We start from the raw sequence: 13,845 nt of genomic DNA, 5'->3' as shown, positions 1-13,845 counted from the left end.
ATCAGACTTTACCTTTTATTTATAGACATTGCTTTGAATGTGTTGAATGGCTTCTATTTACGGCAATTTTGACTGTTGGCTGGTCAATACTATGTCACTGCTGAGTCAGTAAGTATGTAAAAGCAGTGACATTTCAAAGTGGAGCATGATAAAGAGGATTTGAAGGTTAAGGAAAAAAGCTCAATATGTGAAAATAATATTAAGAAAGCTTAATATCTGCAAATGTATGAAATAAGCGAAATAGCTGAACAAATATGAAAAACCTGAATATTTGAAAAGAATATGAAAGAGAAAAAAATGTTGAAGACACGTTGAAATGTCCTTAAAGAGCTGAACATTTTAATATTTGAATGTTCTTTTTGTTTGTAGTATTAGTAGGGTACTAATAGAAGTAGTAGGAGTAGTATCAGTAGTAGTAGTAGTAGCAGTAGTACTAGTATTATTAGTAAAAGTAGTATTAGTAGTAGCAGTAGTATTAGCAGTAGTACTAGTAATATTAGTACAAGTATTAGTATTATTAGTAGTAGTAGAAGTAGAAGTACTACTAGTACTAGTAATATTAGTACAAGTATTAGTAGTATTAGTAGTAGTAGAAGTAGAAGTACTAGTAGTAGTAGTCCTAGTACTACTACAAGTAGTGGAGGTAGTATCAGTAGTAAACTAGAAGTAGTACTAGTACTAGTACAAGTACAAGTAATGGACATGGTATCAGTAGTAGGCTAGTAGCAAAAGGAGTAGTAGTACGAGTAAAAGTTCAAGTAGTGGACGTAGTATCAGTAGTAGACGTAGTAGTAGTACTAGTACTACTACAAGTAGTAGAGGTAGTATCAGTAGTAGGCTAGTAGTAGTACTAGTAGTACTATTACAAGTAGTGGACATAGTATCAGTAGTAATACTAGTACAAGTTCAAGTAGTGGACGTAGTATCAGTAGTAGAAGAAGTAGTAGTAGTAGTAGTACTACTACAAGTAGTGGAGGAAGTATCAGTAGTAGGCTAGTAGTAGAAGTATTAGAAGTAGTATCAGTAGTAGGCTAGTAGAAGAAGTAGTAGTAGTAGTAGTAGTACTAGTACTGCTACAAGTAGTGGAGGTAGTATCAGTAGTAGGCTAGTACTAGTAGTATTAGTAGTAGTACTATTACAAGTAGTGGACATAGTATCAGTAGTAGGCTAGTAGTAGTAGTACTAGTACAAGTACGAGCAGTGGACGTAGTATCAGTAGTAGGCTAGTAGTAGAAGTAGTAGTAGTAGTAGTCAGACAGACAGAGAGTGAGACAGAGAGAGATAGACAGACTTGTGTATACATTTTACAGTTTAAATGGAGTTTCTAGGTGAAAGTATGTTTGAGCAGACGATGTTTGACAAAAAAAACTACAAATCCCACTGACTGCTCCTGTCTGCCGCTCCTGTCCGCCAATCAGAGCACACCTGCTGTCACTTCTAAAGATCAAAGCCACAGAGATCAAAGCCATCTACGCGCCTGTGTAACTGTCTAGAGCCTGTCTCTATTCCTCCATTTCGGAGGGTCCGAACAAAAGCTTCTCACGCTCACACCGAAAGTCGTATTGCCAAAATGTTCGCACCGTTAGCGCCACAAGACTCTGCTGAAGACACTGATCACTTTTATTTTTTCCTAGTGTCAGAAATGTGGACGCTAGGGCGAGTTAGAAATGTGTGATTTTCAGCATTTCTTTGAAAATCTGCTTCTCGATTTGCATTAGATCGAATGAGAAGCAAAAGAGACTTGGCCGCACTTAGAGGTTGCTAGTTCAAATTCTGTAACTGTCACAGAGTTTTTGAGCACATTGTGAGAGACAGGACAAGTTTGTCTACAAAATTGGAAAAGATCACGTGTGTAGAGTGAAAATTGTGGCCGGGAGGAGTTTGGAAAGGAAAAAAATCTGAAGTATGACGAGGAGCTCTCACACTCTAACGATGATGTCACGCACTCTAGCAGGCGCAATACACACCCATTATAAACTCTGATGAGGTCTGAAAAAACCATAAAACATAAACTGTGATTATATAAAAACTGTAAAAGATATCAAAAAACTGAGCAAGAGTTTTATAGTTCAAAGTCTTCTAGATTGTTTAAAGTTTAAATGGAGTCTGTAGGTGGAAGTATGTGAAACTAGTCGGAGTTCAAAGAGGATGATGTTAAAGAGGTTTTTAGGCTGATCTCCATAGGAATGCATTGAAAAAAAAAATATGAAAAAGCTGAATAATATGAAAAGTATGAAAGGCTGAAAAAATGTTGAAGATGTCCCGGAAAGAGCTGAAAAAGCTGAACATTTTTATAGTTGAATGGTTTTTGTAGCTGAAAGTATGCAGAAGCTAGAGGCGACCAAAAAACGTACGGAAGAAGAATAATAAAAAGAAAAAAAATAATAAAGATTAGGATAACATAGGTTGGAAATGCTTGAAAGCATTTCCACCAACTAGTCGGAGTTCAAAGAGGATGATGTTAAAGAGGTTTTTAGGCTGATCTCCATAGGAATGCATTGAAAAAAAAAATATGAAAAAGCTGAATAATATGAAAAGTATGAAAGGCTGAAAAAATGTTGAAGATGTCCCGGAAAGAGCTGAAAAAGCTGAACATTTTTATAGTTGAATGGTTTTTGTAGCTGAAAGTATGCAGAAGCTAGAGGCGACCAAAAAACGTACGGAAGAATAATAATAATAAAAAAAAAAATAATAAAGATTAGGATAACATAGGTTGGAAATGCTTGAAAGCATTTCCACCAACTAGAAAATGCATTTCCTGCGGAAATACGTGGAAATGCTTTAATGCTGAAGCAACACTGAAAAAAAGCTGAATATTTGAAGAAAATATTAAAAAAGCAGAGTATTTGAAGAAAATATTAAAAAAGCTGAATATTTCAAGAGAATATTCAAAAAAGCTGAATATGTGCAAAAGTTTGAAAAAGCTGAATAGTTGAAGAGAATATTCAAAAAGCTGAATAGTTGAAGAGAATATTCAAAAAGCTGAATAGTTGAAGAGAATTTTGAAAAAGCTGAATAGTTGAAGAGAATTTTGAAAAAGCTGAACATGTGCAAAATTATGAAAAAAGCTAAATATTTGAAAATAATATTAAGAAAGCTTAATATCTGCAAATGTATGAAATAAGCTAAATAGCTGAACAAATCTGAAAAACCTGAATATTTGAAAAGAATATGAAAGGCAAAAAAATGTTGAAGACATGTTGAAATGTCCATAAAGAGCTGAACATTTTAATATTTGAATGTTCTTTTTGTTTTTAGTATTAGTAGGGTACTAATAGAAGTAGTAGGAGTAGTATCAGTAGTAGTAGTAGTAGCAGTAATACTAGTATTATTAGTAAAAGTAGTATTAGTAGTAGCAGTAGTATTAGCAGTAGTACTAGTAATATTAGTACAAGTATTAGTATTATTAGAAGTAGTCAAAGTAGAAGTACTACTAGTACTAGTAATATTAGTACAAGTATTAGTAGTATTAGTGGTAGTAGAAGTAGAAGTACTAGTAGTAGTAGTCCTAGTACTACTACAAGTAGTGGAGGTAGTATCAGTAGTAAACTAGAAGTAGTACTAGTACAAGTACAAGTAGTGGACATGGTATCAGTAGTAGGCCAGTAGCAAAAGGAGTAGTAGTACGAGTAAAAGTTCAAGTAGTGGACGTAGTATCAGTAGTAGACGTAGTAGTAGTACTAGTACTACTACAAGTAGTGGAGGTAGTATCAGTAGTAGGCTAGTAGTAGTAGTAGTAGTACTATTACAAGTAGTGGACATAGTATCAGTAGTAGTACTAGTACAAGTTCAAGTAGTGGACGTAGTATCAGTAGTAGAAGAAGTAGTAGTAGTAGTAGTACTACTACAAGTAGTGGAGGAAGTATCAGTAGTAGGCTAGTAGTAGAAGTATTAGAAGTAGTATCAGTAGTAGGCTAGTACTAGTAGTATTAGTAGTAGTACTATTACAAGTAGTGGACATAGTATCAGTAGTAGGCTAGTAGTAGCAGTAGTAGTAGTACTAGTACAAGTACGAGAAGTGGACGTAGTATCAGTAGTAGGCTAGTAGTAGAAGTAGTAGTAGTAGTAGTCAGACAGACAGAGAGTGAGACAGAGAGAGATAGACAGACTTGTGTATACATTTTAAAGTTTAAATGGAGTTTCTAGGTGAAAGTATGTTTGAGCAGAAGATGTTTGACAAAAAAAACTACAAATCCCACTGACTGCTCCTGTCTGCCGCTCCTGTCCGCCAATCAGAGCACACCTGCTGTCACTTCTAAAGATCAAAGCCACAGAGATCAAAGCCATCTACGCGCCTGTGTAACTGTCTAGAGCCTGTCTCTATTCCTCCATTTCGGAGGGTCCGAACAAAAGCTTCTCACGCTCACACCGAAACTCGTATCGCCAAAATGTCCGCACCGTTAGCGCCACAAGACTCTGCTGAAGACACTGATCACTTTTATTTTTTCCTAGTCTCAGAAATGTGGACGCTAGGGCGAGTTAGAAATGCTGCTCATTTCAGGTTTCTTTGAAAATCTGTTTCTCAATTTGTATGGCAGCCCATTGGGAGAAAAAACCGACGTGGCTGCGCTTAGAGGTTGCTAGTTCAAATTCTGTAAATCTCATAGAGTTTTTGAGCACATGGTGAGAGACAGGACAAGTTTGTCTACAAAACTGGAAAATATCACGTGTGTAGTGTGTAAATTGTGGCCGGGAGGAGTTTGGAAAGAAAAAAAAGCTGAAGTGTGTTGGGCTGCTCTCACACTCTAAGCGATGATGTCACCCACTCTAGCAGGCGCAATACACACCCATTATAAACTCTGATGAGGTCTGAAAAAACCATAAAACATAAACTGTGATTATATAAAAACTGTAAAAGATATCAAAAAACTGAGCAAGAGTTTTATAGTTCAAAGTCTTCTAGATTGTTTAAAGTTTAAATGGAGTCTGTAGGTGGAAGTATGTGAAACTAGTCGGAGTTCAAAGAGGATGATGTTAAAGAGGTTTTTAGGCTGATCTCCATAGGAATGCATTGAAAAAAAAAATATGAAAAAGCTGAATAATATGAAAAGTATGAAAGGCTGAAAAAATGTTGAAGATGTCCCGGAAAGAGCTGAAAAAGCTGAACATTTTTATAGTTGAATGGTTTTTGTAGCTGAAAGTATGCAGAAGTAGAGGCGACCAAAAAACGTACGGAAGAATAATAATAATATGAAGAAAAAAAATAATAAAGATTAGGATAACATAGGTTGGAAATGCTTGAAAGCATTTCCACCAACTAGAAAATGCATTTCCTGCGGAAATACGTGGAAATGCTTTAATGCTGAAGCAACACTGAAAAAAAAGCTGAATATTTGAAGAAAATATTAAAAAAGCTGAATATTTCAAGAGAATATTCAAAAAAGCTGAATATGTGCAAAAGTTTGAAAAAGCTGAATAGTTGAAGAGAATATTCAAAAAGCTGAATATGTGCAAAAGTTTGAAAAAGCTGAATAGTTGAAGAGAATATTCAAAAAGCTGAATAGTTGAAGAGAATTTTGAAAAAGCTGAATAGTTGAAGAGAATTTTCAAAAAGCTGAATAGTTGAAGAGAATTTTGAAAAAGCTGAACATGTGCAAAATTATGAAAAAAGCTAAATATTTGAAAATAATATTAAGAAAGCTTAATATCTGCAAATGTATGAAATAAGCTAAATAGCTGAACAAATATGAAAAACCTGAATATTTGAAAAGAATATGAAAGGCAAAAAAATGTTGAAGACATGTTGAAATGTCCATAAAGAGCTGAACATTTTAATATTTGAATGTTCTTTTTGTTTTTAGTATTAGTAGGGTACTAATAGAAGTAGTAGGAGTAGTATCAGTAGTAGTAGTAGTAGCAGTAATACTAGTATTATTAGTAAAAGTAGTATTAGTAGTAGCAGTAGTATTAGCAGTAGTACTAGTAAAATTAGTACAAGTATTAGTATTATTAGAAGTAGTCGAAGTAGAAGTACTACTAGTACTAGTTATATTAGTACAAGTATTAGTAGTATTAGTAGTAGTAGAAGTAGAAGTACTAGTAGTAGTAGTCCTAGTACTACTACAAGTAGTGGAGGTAGTATCAGTAGTAAACTAGAAGTAGTACTAGTACAAGTACAAGTAGTGGACATGGTATCAGTAGTAGGCTAGTAGCAAAAGGAGTAGTAGTACGAGTAAAAGTTCAAGTAGTGGACGTAGTATCAGTAGTAGACGTAGTAGTAGTACTAGTACTACTACAAGTAGTGGAGGTAGTATCAGTAGTAGGCTAGTAGTAGTAGTACTATTACAAGTAGTGGACATAGTATCAGTAGTAGGCTAGTAGTAGAAGTATTAGAAGTAGTATCAGTAGTAGGCTAGTAGAAGAAGTAGTAGTAGTAGTAGTAGTAGTACTAGTACTACTACAAGTAGTGGAGGTAGTATCAGTAGTAGGCTAGTACTAGTAGTATTAGTAGTAGTACTATTACAAGTAGTGGACATAGTATCAGTAGTAGGCTAGTAGTAGCAGTAGTAGTAGTACTAGTACAAGTACGAGAAGTGGACGTAGTATCAGTAGTAGGCTAGTAGTAGAAGTAGTAGTAGTAGTAGTCAGACAGACAGAGAGTGAGACAGAGAGAGATAGACAGACTTGTGTATACATTTTAAAGTTTAAATGGAGTTTCTAGGTGAAAGTATGTTTGAGCAGAAGATGTTTGACAAAAAAAACTACAAATCCCACTGACTGCTCCTGTCTGCCGCTCCTGTCTGCCAATCAGAGCACACCTGCTGTCACTTCTAAAGATCAAAGCCACAGAGATCAAAGCCATCTACGCGCCTGTGTAACTGTCTAGAGCCTGTCTCTATTCCTCAATTTCGGAGGGTCCGAACAAAAGCTTCTCACGCTCACACCGAAACTCGTATCGCCAAAATGTTCGCACCGTTAGCGCCACAAGACTCTGCTGAAGACACTGATCACTTTTATTTTTTCCTAGTCTCAGAAATGTGGACGCTAGGGCGAGTTAGAAATGCTGCTCATTTCAGGTTTCTTTGAAAATCTGTTTCTCAATTTGTATGGCAGCCCATTGGGAGAAAAAACCGACGTGGCTGCGCTTAGAGGTTGCTAGTTCAAATTCTGTAAATCTCATAGAGTTTTTGAGCACATGGTGAGAGACAGGACAAGTTTGTCTACAAAACTGGAAAATATCACGTGTGTAGTGTGTAAATTGTGGCCGGGAGGAGTTTGGAAAGAAAAAAAAGCTGAAGTGTGTTGGGCTGCTCTCACACTCTAAGCGATGATGTCACCCACTCTAGCACGCGCAATACACACCCATTATAAACTCTGATGAGGTCTGAAAAAACCATAAAACATAAACTGTGATTATATAAAAACTGTAAAAGATATCAAAAAACTGAGCAAGAGTTTTATAGTTCAAAGTCTTGTAGATTGTTTAAAGTTTAAATGGAGTCTGTAGGTGGAAGTATGTGAAACTAGTCGGAGTTCAAAGAGGATGATGTTAAAGAGGTTTTTAGGCTGATCTCCATAGGAATGCATTGAAAAAAAAAATATGAAAAAGCTGAATAATATGAAAAGTATGAAAGGCTGAAAAATGTTGAAGATGTCCCGGAAAGAGCTGAAAAAGCTGAACATTTTTATAGTTGAATGGTTTTTGTAGCTGAAAGTATGCAGAAGCTAGAGGCGACCAAAAAACGTACGGGAGAAGAATAATAATATGAAGAAAAAAAATAATAAAGATTAGGATAACATAGGTTGGAAATGCTTGAAAGCATTTCCACCAAAAAACTAGAAAATGCATTTCCTGCGGAAATACGTGGAAATGCTTTAATGCTGAAGCAACACTGAAAAAAAAGCTGAATATTTGAAGAAAATATTAAAAAAGCAGAGTATTTGAAGAAAATATTAAAAAAGCTGAATATTTCAAGAGAATATTCAAAAAAGCTGAATATGTGCAAAAGTTTGAAAAAGCTGATTAGTTGAAGAGAATATTCAAAAAGCTGAATATGTGCAAAAGTTTGAAAAAGCTGAATAGCTGAAGAGAATATTAAAAAAGCTGAATATGTGCAAAAGTTTGAAAAAGCTGAATAGTTGAAGAGAATATTCAAAAAGCTGAATAGTTGAAGAGAATTTTGAAAAAGCTGAATAGTTGAAGAGAATATTCAAAAAGCTGAATAGTTGAAGAGAATTTTGAAAAAGCTGAACATGTGCAAAATTATGAAAAAAGCTAAATATTTGAAAATAATATTAAGAAAGCTTAATATCTGCAAATGTATGAAATAAGCTAAATAGCTGAACAAATATGAAAAACCTGAATATTTGAAAAGAATATGAAAGGCAAAAAATGTTGAAGGCATGTTGAAATGTCCATAAAGAGCTGAACATTTTAATATTTGAATGTTCTTTTTGTTTTTAGTATTAGTAGGGTACTAATAGAAGTAGTAGGAGTAGTATCAGTAGTAGTAGTAGTAGCAGTAATACTAGTATTATTAGTAAAAGTAGTATTAGTAGTAGCAGTAGTATTAGCAGTAGTACTAGTAATATTAGTACAAGTATTAATATTATTATTAGTAGTAGAAGTAGAAGTACTACTAGTACTAGTAATATTAGTACAAGTATTAGTAGTAGTAGAAGTAGAAGTACTAGTAGTAGTAGTCCTAGTACTACTACAAGTAGTGGAGGTAGTATCAGTAGTAAACTATAAGTAGTACTAGTACTAGTACAAGTACAAGTAGTGGACATGGTATCAGTAGTAGGCTAGTAGCAAAAGGAGTAGTAGTACGAGTAAAAGTTCAAGTAGTGGACGTAGTATCAGTAGTAGACGTAGTAGTAGTAGTAGTACTACTACAAGTAGTGGAGGTAGTATCAGTAGTAGGCTAGTAGTAGTAGTAGTAGTACTATTACAAGTAGTGGACATAGTATCAGTAGTAGTACTAGTACAAGTTCAAGTAGTGGACGTAGTATCAGTAGTAGAAGAAGTAGTAGTAGTAGTACTACTACAAGTAGTGGAGGAAGTATCAGTAGTAGGCTAGTAGTAGAAGTATTAGAAGTAGTATCAGTAGTAGGCTAGTAGAAGAAGTAGTAGTAGTAGTAGTAGTACTAGTACTACTACAAGTAGTGGAGGTAGTATCAGCTAGTACTAGTAGTATTAGTAGTAGTACTATTACAAGTAGTGGACATAGTATCAGTAGTAGGCTAGTAGTAGTAGTACTAATACAAGTACGAGAAGTGGACGTAGTATCAGTAGTAGGCTAGTAGTAGAAGTAGTAGTAGTAGTAGTCAGACAGACAGAGAGTGAGACAGAGAGAGATAGACAGACTTGTGTATACATTTTAAAGTTTAAATGGAGTTTCTAGGTGAAAGTATACCTGAGCAGACGATGTTTGACAAAAAAAACTACAAATCCCACTGACTGCTCCTGTCTGCCGCTCCTGTCCGCCAATCAGAGCACACCTGCTGTCACTTCTAAAGATCAAAGCCACAGAGATCAAAGCCATCTACGCGCCTGTGTAACTGTCTAGAGCCTGTCTCTATTCCTCCATTTCGGAGGGTCCGAACAAAAGCTTCTCACGCTCACACCGAAAGTCGTATTGCCAAAGTTTTCGCACCGTTAGCGCTACAAGACTCTGCTGAAGACACTGATCACTTTTATTTTTTCCTAGTCTCAGAAATGTGGACGCTAGGGCGAGTTAGAAATGCTGCTCATTTCAGGTTTCTTTGAAAATCTGTTTCTCAAAATGTATTGTAAGTCAATGGGGAGAAAAACCGACGTGGCCGCGCTAAGAGGTTGCTAGTTCAAATTCTGTAAATCTCACAGAGTTTTTGATCACATTGTGAGAGACAGGACAAGTTTCTCTACAAAATTGGAAAAGATCACGTGTGTAGAGTGAAAATTGTGGCCGGGAGGAGTTTGGAAAGGAAAAAAAGCTGAAGTATGTCGAGGAGCCCTCACACTCTAACGATGATGTCACGCACTCTAGCAGGCGCAATACACACCCATTATAAACTCTGATGAGGTCTGAAAAAACCATAAAACATAAACTGTGATTATAGAAAAACTGTAAAAGATATCAAAAAACTGAGAAAGAGTTTTAGAGGTCAAAGTCTTGTAGATTGTTTAAAGTTTAAATGGCGTCTGTAGGTGGTAGTATGTGAAACTAGTCGGAGTTCAAAGAGGAGGATGTTAAAGAGGTTTTTAGGCTGATCTCCATAGGAATGCATTGAAAAAAAAAATATGAAAAAGCTGAATAATATGAAAAGTATGAAAGGCTGAAAAAATGTTGAAGATGTCCCGGAAAGAGCTGAAAAAGCTGAACATTTTTATAGTTGAATGGTTTTTGTAGCTGAAAGTATGCAGAAGCTAGAGGCGACCAAAAAACGTACGGAAGAAGAATAATAAAAAAAACTAGAAAATGCATTTCCTGCGGAAATACGTGGAAATGCTTTAATGCTGAAGCAACACTGAAAAAAAAGCAGAATATTTGAAGAAAATATTAAAAAAGCAGAATATTTGAAGAAAATATTAAAAAAGCTGAATGTTTCAAGAGAATATTCAAAAAGCTGAATAAGTGCAAAAGTATGAAAAAGCTGAATATTTGAAGAGAATATTAAAAAAGCTGAATATGCAAAAAGTTTGAAAAAGCTGAATAGTTGAAGAGAATGTTAAAAAAAGCTGAATATGCAAAAAGTTTGAAAATCTGAATAGGTAAAGAGAATATTCAAAAAGCTGAATATGTGAAAAGTATGAAAAAGCTGAATATGTGCAAAATTATGAAAAAAGCTAAATATTTGAAAATAATATTAAGAAAGCTTAATATCTGCAAATGTATGAAATAATAATAACAAATATGAAAAACCTGAATATTTGAAAAGAATATGAAAGGCAAAAAAATGTTGAAGACATGTTGAAATGTCCATAAAGAGCTGAACATTTTAATATTTGAATGTTCTTTTTGTTTTTAGTATTAGTAGGGTACTAATAGAAGTAGTAGGAGTAGTATGAGTAGTAGTAGTAGTAGCAGTAATACTAGTATTATTAGTAAAAGTAGTATTAGTAGTAGCAGTAGTAGTAGCAGTAGTACTAGTAATATTAGTACAAGTATTAGTATTATTAGAAGTAGTAGAAGTAGAAGTACTACTAGTACTAGTAATATTAGTACAAGTATTAGTAGTAGTAGAAGTAGAAGTACTAGTAGTAGTAGTCCTAGTACTACTACAAGTAGTGGAGGTAGTATCAGTAGTAAAGTAGAAGTAGTACTAGTACTAGTACAAGTACAAGTAGTGGACATGGTATCAGTAGTAGGCTAGTAGCAAAAGGAGTAGTAGTACGAGTAAAAGTTCAAGTAGTGGACGTAGTATCAGTAGTAGACGTAGTAGTAGTACTAGTACTACTACAAGTAGTGGAGGTAGTATCAGTAGTAGGCTAGTAGTAGTAGTAGTAGTGCTATTACAAGTAGTGGACATAGTATCAGTAGTAGTACTAGTACAAGTTCAAGTAGTGGACGTAGTATCAGTAGTAGAAGAAGTAGTAGTAGTAGTAGTACTACTACAAGTAGTGGAGGAAGTATCAGTAGTAGGCTAGTAGTAGAAGTATTAGAAGTAGTATCAGTAGTATGCGTAGTAGTAGTACTAGTACTACTACAAGTAGTGGAGGTAGTATCAGTAGTAGGCTAGTAGTAGTAGTAGTAGTACTATTACAAGTAGTGGACATAGTATCAGTAGTAGTACTAGTACAAGTTCAAGTAGTGGACGTAGTATCAGTAGTAGTAGTAGTAGTACTAGTACTACTACAAGTAGTGGAGGTAGTATCAGTAGTAGGCTAGTACTAGTAGTATTAGTAATAGTACTATTACAAGTAGTGGACATAGAATCAGTAGTAGGCTAGTAGTAGCAGTAGTAGTAGTACTAGTACAAGTACGAGCAGTGGACGTAGTATCAGTAGTAGTAGTAGTAGCAGTAATAGTAGTAGTATTAGTAGTAGCAGTAGTATTAGCAGTAGTACTAGTAATATTAGTACAAGTATTAGTATTATTAGTAGTAGTAGAAGTAGAAGTACTACTAGTACTAGTAATATTAGTACAAGTATTAGTAGTATTAGTAGTAGTAGAAGTAGAAGTACTATTAGTAGTAGTCCTAGTACTACTACAAGTAGTGGAGGTAGTATCAGTAGTAAACTAGAAGTAGTACTAGTACTAGTACAAGTAGTGGACATGGTATCAGTAGTAGGCTAGTAGCAAAAGGAGTAGTAGTACGAGTAAAAGTTCAAGTAGTGGACGTAGTATCAGTAGTAGACGTAGTAGTAGTACTAGTACTACTACAAGTAGTGGAGGTAGTATCAGTAGTAGGCTAGTAGTAGTAGTAGTAGTACTATTACAAGTAGTGGACATAGTATCAGTAGTAGTACTAGTACAAGTTCAAGTAGTGGACGTAGTATCAGTAGTAGAAGAAGTAGTAGTAGTAGTAGTAGTACTACTACAAGTAGTGGAGGAAGTATCAGTAGTAGGCTAGTAGTAGAAGTATTAGAAGTAGTATCAGTAGTAGGCTAGTAGAAGAAGTAGTAGTAGTAGTACTAGTACTACTACAAGTAGTGGAGGTAGTATCAGTAGTAGGCTAGTGCTAGTAGTATTAGTAGTAGTACTATTACAAGTAGTGGACATAGTATCAGTAGTAGTACTAGTACAAGTTCAAGTAGTGGACGTAGTATCAGTAGTAGAAGAAGTAGTAGTAGTAGTAGTACTACTACAAGTAGTGGAGGAAGTATCAGTAGTAGGCTAGTAGTAGAAGTAGTATCAGTAGTAGGCTAGTAGAAGAAGTAGTAGTAGTAGTAGTAGTACTAGTACTACTACAAGTAGTGGAGGTAGTATCAGTAGTAGGCTAGTAGTAGTAGTAGTAGTACTATTACAAGTAGTGGACATAGTATCAGTAGTAGTACTAGTACAAGTTCAAGTAGTGGACGTAGTACCAGTAGTAGAAGAAGTAGAAGTAGTAGTAGTACTACTACAAGTAGTGGAGGAAGTATCAGTAGTAGGCTAGTAGTAGAAGTAATAGAAGTAGTATCAGTAGTAGGCTAGTAGAAGAAGTAGTAGTAGTAGTAGTAGTACTAGTACTACTACAAGTAGTGGAGGTAGTATCAGTAGTAGGCTAGTACTAGTAGTATAAGTAGTAGTACTATTACAAGTAGTGGACATAGTATCAGTAGTAGGCTAGTAGTAGCAGTAGTAGTAGTACTAGTACAAGTACAAGAAGTGGACGTAGTATCAGTAGTAGGCTAGTAGTAGAAGTAGTAGTAGTAGTAGTAGTCAGACAGACAGAGAGTGAGACAGAGAGAGATAGACAGACTTGTGTATACATTTTACAGTTTAAATGGAGTTTCTAGGTGAAAGTATGTTTGAGCAGACGATGTTTGACAAAAAAAACTACAAATCCCACTGACTGCTCCTGTCTGCCGCTCCTTTCCGCCAATCAGAGCACACCTGCTGTCACTTCTAAAGATCAAAGCCACAGAGATCAAAGCCATCTACGCGCCTGTGTAACTGCCTAGAGCCTGTCTCTATTCCTCCATTTCGGAGGGTCCGAACAAAAGCTTCTCACGCTCACACCGAAAGTCGTATTGCCAAAATGTTCGCACCGTTAGCGCCACAAGACTCTGCTGAAGACACTGATCACTTTTATTTTTTCCTAGTGTCAGAAATGTGGACGCTAGGGCGAGTTAGAAATGCTGTTCGTTTCAGGTTTCTTTGAAAATCTGCTTCTCAATTAACATTGGAGCGGATGACGAAAAAAATGGACTTGGCCGCGCTTAGAGGTTGCTAGTTCAAATTCTGTAACTGTCACAGAGTTTTTGAGCACATTGTGAGA

General features: G+C 35.4%; 1 protein-coding gene across 1 annotated transcript in view; it reads left to right on the top strand.

The window, feature by feature from the left end:
• LOC311010064 (scavenger receptor cysteine-rich type 1 protein M130-like) overlaps positions 1 to 13,845 on the top strand; it is a gene marked incomplete at its 5' end in the record, with an annotated part of 423,347 nt that overhangs the window by 220,092 nt on the left and 189,410 nt on the right. The gene's annotated exons all lie outside the window — the stretch shown is intronic.

Source organism: Eutrigla gurnardus (assembly GCF_963514095.1).
Source record: "Eutrigla gurnardus genome assembly, chromosome: 24".
Taxonomy (NCBI): Eukaryota; Metazoa; Chordata; class Actinopteri; order Perciformes; family Triglidae; genus Eutrigla; species Eutrigla gurnardus.
Note: the sequence above shows the minus strand (reverse complement) of the source record. Positions and strands in the feature narration are given on the sequence as shown.